The sequence below is a fragment of the Dasypus novemcinctus genome, chromosome 14 (genome assembly GCF_030445035.2).
Source record: "Dasypus novemcinctus isolate mDasNov1 chromosome 14, mDasNov1.1.hap2, whole genome shotgun sequence".
Taxonomy (NCBI): domain Eukaryota; kingdom Metazoa; phylum Chordata; class Mammalia; order Cingulata; family Dasypodidae; genus Dasypus; species Dasypus novemcinctus.
This window is the reverse complement of record NC_080686.1, coordinates 108,269,261-108,275,621: the sequence shown is the minus strand read 5'-3', so window position 1 is coordinate 108,275,621 and position 6,361 is coordinate 108,269,261.

Genomic DNA, 6,361 nt, shown 5'->3' with positions numbered 1-6,361 from the left:
GCGGCGCCATTCCTGGGCAGGCTGCACTTTCTTTCGCGCTGGGTGGCTCTCCTTACGGATGCACTCCTTGCATGTGGGGTTCCCCTACGTGGGGGACACCGCTGCGAGGCATGGCACTCCATACGCGCATCAGCACTGCGCATGGGCCAGCTCCACACGGGTCAAGGAGGCCCGGGGTTTGAACCGTGGACCTCCCATGTGGTAGACGGACGCCCTAACCACTGGGCCAAGTCCACTGCCGAAAATGCTCTAATGATGATTGAGGTGATGAATGCACAACTATGTGATTGTGCCAAATACTAATGATTGTGCACTTTGGGTGAATTGTATACTTTGTTGATATATATCAATAAAATTGATTTGTTAAAAAAAATTGGATGGGGAAGCAGATATGGCTCAGGTGACTGGGCTCTCGTCTACCATATGTGAGGTCCAGGGTTCAAGTTCCGGGGTCTTCTGGAGAAGGCGAGCTGGCCTGCGTGGTGAGCTGCCCAAGTGGAGCACTGGCCCTCGCAGGAGTGCTGGCCCGAGTGACAAGCTTGCCTGAGCAGAGAACTAGAGCAGCAAGATGATGGAACAAAAAGAGACACAGAGGAGAAGATAAAAGACACAGCAGACCAGGGAGCCGAGGTGGCACAAGAGGGTGAGTGCCTCTCTCCCACTCCAGAAGGTCCCAAGATCAGTTCCCAGAGCCACCTGAAGAGAAGACGAGCAGACACGACGAGCAGACACGGAAGAATGCACAGCGAATCGACACAGAGAGCAGACAATGCGGGAGTGGAGGCAATAAGAAATAAATAAAAAATATTTTTTAAAAATTGGATGAAACTTGATTGTTGATCCAAACTGAGCATTTATCTATTTTGAGATAAATATATACATATATAATTATATATTATATATAACAATATAGAAATATTAAATATAATGTATGTATATATACACATACACACACATTGGAAAAAAGAATTGTATGTTAATCCCCATTTCTGGCTGAGTCTAGTGAACCTGAATGAAGATAACAAATGAGAGACAATGACTTGGAAAGTCAGGCAGTGGTGGTGAAAGTCTGTGACTCAACATGTGGGCAGTGAGGTCATTTTGGTAACAGTGAAGTCCAGGGCTGTGCTACTCAAAATGTGGTGAAAAGAAAGGGAGGAAGGGAGGGAAGGAGGGAGGAAAGGAGGAAAGGAGGAAAGGAAAACAAACAAAAATAAACAAAACCCAAAACAATTATAAAACAAAATAAGAAAACAAAAAATGTGGTCTGCAGGAGACTAGTGGTCTGCAAACTATTTTTAACAAGTCCATGATGAGTGTGACAGAATTTGGTAAATCTCCCCAAAAAGATTATGTCTTTGAACAAATCCATTCCTGTGGGTGTGAGACCCTTTGATCACATTAGATTCACTTGAGAGCCATTGATTAGACCACTTGATTAGATCACTTTCGATTGGACTTTGTCAATGAGGCATGACTCAGGTTGGGTCTCTACCCTCTTGCTGGAGCCTTAGGTATATGGAGACAAGAAAAGAGACACACACAAATGGGAGTGCTGCCATTTTGACCTGCCCGTGTGAGAGAGGGGACTCCAGGACCACCAGCAGCAGAAGCGGAGGCACGAAGCCCCCGCAAGGCTGGGCCCCCGGAGCAGCTCAAGGCCGAGGCGCCAGGCCCGATGCCTGGTCCCCACAGCCGGGCTCAGGGGAAAGCAGAGCAGCTGAGGCTGCTGCAGGAGGCTAGGACAGAGACCAGCCCTGTGCCCGGCGGCCCACGCTGAGCTCCTGGGGTGGTGAGCCGTGAGCGGAGGCCGGGGCCTTGCAGATTGGCCGCCATCTCGCCTCGCCATGTGGTGGGACGCCAGGGTCATCAGTAGCTGACTTCGGTGAGAAAGTGTCTCTGATGGTGCCTTAATTTGGACTCTGCATTGGCAGCCTTTGCCGAACAAAGACGAGGCAAGCACAGAAACGGCCAGTGAGCTGTGGCCTTGCTGTGACACCTGAGCAGGTGGCCAGGCTTCTTGTCATGATGAAGAGGGTTTAGACCAGCTCAGAGACTGCCAAACTCATATGGTGAGCCGCAGCTGGTGCGAGCAGTGTCCTGTGCAGGAGGACACGTTGTTCCCGGAGGAAATGGCCCTCACCTCAGACACCTTGAGAAGCAACAATTTAGGGTAGCAGTTGGCAAGCTTTTTCTTTAAAGGGCCAGATAGTAATTATTCTAGGCTTTGTAGGTTGTATAGTCTTTGTCACTACTCAGCTCTGCCGTTTAGTCCCCAAGCAGCAGATGATGCATAAACAAATGGGCAGGCTGTGTTCCAGGAAAATCTTCTTTGTGAAAACAGACGCAGGCTGGTTAGGCCGGCAGGCTGAATTTGCCAGCTTGTCGTCCAGAGCAATAGTTCTTAAACATTTTGGTCGTGGCCGCCTTTTCATTCTAACACTGAAGACCGCAGAGGCCTTTCGTGTGGGTGCGGGGGCTGGAGGTTGTGTGGACTCCAGGAAGGCGCGGTCTTGAGTTTCGCGCACCCCGTGGTGTGCACCCATTGTAAGTAGGACCTTTGATGAGGCGACTTCAGCTGAGGTGGACCCGCCTCCTTCAGGGTGGTCTAGATCCTCTCAGTGGAGTCCTTTACAGACGGAGTGACACAGAGAGAGAAAGGCTCTGAAGCAAGAAGCTGAGATTAGCAAAGCTCAGAGGAGGGAGGAGAGCGCAGCAAGCGCTCCACGTGCCTTTCCACGTGGCAGAGGCACCGAAGGGCACCAGCAGCCGGTCCTCAGGAGGAAAAATGGACTTGATGCCTCTAAGCTAATAAACTCCCCTTGTGCAAGCCAAACCATCTCATGGTATCTGCACTCAGCAGCCTGGGAAGCTAGAAGTGGGATACGCCTACCAGCCGCAACTGGACATTTTCCATCTAGATGCACAAAGCCGCACCTTTCCCCTCCTACCTCCGGATCCTGCTTGCGGGGCCCTGTCTCAGAGGGCATCTCCAGGCCCAAGAGAGACTCTTCATGCCGCCCCTGACTCCTCATCTTTTGTCCATGTTTAATCATTAAGCACGTCTTGAAGCCTGGGACTGTATCTGAAAACAAGATACAGTTTTCAGGTATTGTTCTCAGTTGTAATTCCAGAATTAATATCATGCAGAATTTGTTCTCAGACTACAATGAAATTAAATTAAAAATCAGTAACAAAAATATATATGAGGGAAGCGGCTGTGGCTCAATCAGCTGGGCTCCCGTCTACCATCTGGGGGCCCTGGGTTCGCGTCCCGGGGCCTCCTGGTGAAGGCGGGCTCGTCCGCACACTGCAGAGCCCTGCCTGGTCCATAAGCGCTGGGGAGAGCTGACCCTGCAAGGTGACGCAACAAAAAAGGGAGATAAGTTAAAAAACACACACACACAGAAGAGAGTGCAGCACATGGACACAGAGAGCAGACAGTGAGCAAAAAGCCACAAGAGGGGAGGGGAAATTAAATAAATAAGTACAGACACAGAAGAGCACACAGTGAATGGGCACAGAGAGCAGACAGCATGCAAAAAGCTACAAGGGGGGGTGATAAATATATATATATGAAAAAAAACCAAGTATTTGGATATTAAAGAATACATGTTAGCACACTTTGTGACATAACAGGTGCTAAATATTTGTTGAATACATTTGTATTGGTTATATTATGGACAACAATTGGCACTGTGTAAGAGTTTGGGCAGAGGTAGCCATGAACTCCTAAGGGCCAGAACTTTACAAGCAACAAACAAACAAAAACCACAACAGTCAGTGAAGCTGTATGCCTCCTAATCTCTCTGCTCACATCTTTCTCCATTTTTCTGAATTGGTAAGTGTCAAAGGAATCCTAGTTGAATTTTTTTAAGGAGGCACCAGGGAGTGAAACTGTGACCTCATACATGCAAAGCAGGTGCTCAACCACCGAGCTACACCCACTTGGTCCTACTTGACTTTTAAAACCATATGTCGTACCTCACGACTGAACCTTCTGGACTTTGAGTTGATCCAATCCAAAAATTCTAAAATAACCCATGCATTCCATTAAGGAAAAGGCTATCCTTGGTGCTTTGTTGTTTGATTTGGGATTTCATTCAATGGTGCCCTGCTTTTTAGAACTATGGCTAGATCCAAATGGCAGCCAGCTACAGAAGTAAGGGAATGCTATGGAAATACGAATTCAGGAACTGAATGGTGATACTCAGAAAATATGAGGAATGAAATTCTGATCATATGTGGAAAAACCATCAGGGCTTTCATATATCAAAAAATCATTTTACATTTTTCTTGGGGAACATGGTGTCAGATTAGGCAGCAGGGCTCAGCCCTCACAAAAACAAAGGAGAAAGAGCCAAAGGGCCCGAGGGACCTGCTCTGGGGCTCAGCAGACCAGGACAGTGCTTCACAGCTCCCAGGAGGGTGAGGGATGAGAGAGGAAGAAGCCGGATCAACGAACTGTGAGTTACCAAACCTTCAGGCTGCTGGGACGGCGCCCCTCTCCCACCCCCAAGATACTCAGGGCTTGAAACCCAGACCTCTTCCTCCCTACCAGCCGTTTCCAGGGAAAAGGAGGGAGAGTCGGGGGGCTTTTCTTCAGTGAATTCGGCCAGCAGAGCCCACTTTGAATCTCCGCTCTGGCCAGGTAAAAACAAAGGAAAACCAAGAGAGAGAAACCTGGATGGAAAGGTGCACCAACAAGCGCCATCTGCTGGCAGGTCTGGAAATTACATGGACAGAAACTGCAGTGCTGATGCGTGCAAGGAGTGCTGTGCCACGCAGGGGTGTCCCCCGTGTAGGGGACCCCCACGCGCAAGGAGTGCGCCCCATAAGGAGAGCTGCCCAGCGTGAAAGAAAGTGCAGCCTGCCCAGGAATGGTGCTGACACACCATTCCTGAGCTGACACAATCTGACGCAATGAAAAGAAACACAGATTCCCGTGCCACTGACAACAACAGAAGCGGACAAAGAAGACGCAGCAAATAGACACAGAGAACAGACAACCGGGATGGGGAGGGGGAGAGAAATAAATAAATAAATCTTTAAAAAATAAAATAAATAAATCTTTTGAAAAAAATTCGAGGCAACAAGAGCATATTCAAAAACTGCTTAAACACAGAATTAGTGATTTTGAAGACAAAACATCTGAACTGGAAAAGACAGGAGAAAAAAGAGAAGAGAATGGAAAAAATGTAACAGGGTCTCAGGGAATTGAAAGATAATGCAAAATGTGAAAACATATACATTATCAACATTCCAGAAGGAGAAGAAAATAGAAAAGGGATAGACAGAACATTTGAGGAAATAATGACTTCCCTACTCTTCTGAAAGACATAAATACCAATATCCAAGAAAGACAATGCACCCCAAACAGAATAAGCATGAATAGACCCACCCCAAGAACCTACTATTCAGAATGACAAATATCAGAGATAAAGAGAAGATTCTGAAAGCAGCAAGAGAAAAGCAAAGCATCACGTACAAGAGACACTCAATAAGATTAAGTGCCAACCTCTTATCAGAAACCATGGAAAAGAGGAGGAAGTAGTATAACGTATTTAAGGTACTGAAAGAGAAAAACTGCCAGCTAAGAATACTGTATCCAGGAAAGCTGTCCTTCAACAATGATGGGAAGCTCAAAGTCTTCACAGGCAAACAAAAGCTGTTACCAAAAGACCAGAATTACAAGAGATACTAAAGGGAGTGCTGTGGCCTGAAAGGAAAAAATGAGGGCAAGGGACTTGGAGAAGAATGTAGAAATAAGAACATTAGAAAAGGTAAAAAGATAGACTATAGTATGACACAATTACAGAAAGCCAAAGGTGAAAATGGATGAAGTAAGTCATGCCTTTACAGTTACAACATTGAGGGTTTATGGCTTGAACTCCCCAATCAAAAGACACAGACTGATAGAATGGGTTAAAAAATATGACCCATTTATGTTATCCTCAAGAGACTAACCTCAGACATAAGGACACAGCCAGGTTAAAAGTGAAAGACTGGAAAAAGATATTCCATGCAAGTAGTAACCAAAAAAGAGCTAGAGTAGCAATACTAATATCAGACAAAATAGATTTTAAGTGTAAAACTATTATAAGTGATGAAAAAGGTCATTTTATATTAATAAAAGGGGCAACTCAACAAGAAGAAATAACTATTCTAAATATTTATGCATCTAATTTCAATGCCCCAAGACCCATGAGGCACACATTGACAAAGCTGAAGGGAGAAATAGATGATGTCTCTACAATAATAGTTGGAGATTTCAATACATCACTCTTAGTATTGGGTAGAACATCTGAACAGAGGCTAAAGAAACAGAACTTGAATAATATGATAAATGAACTAGACCTAA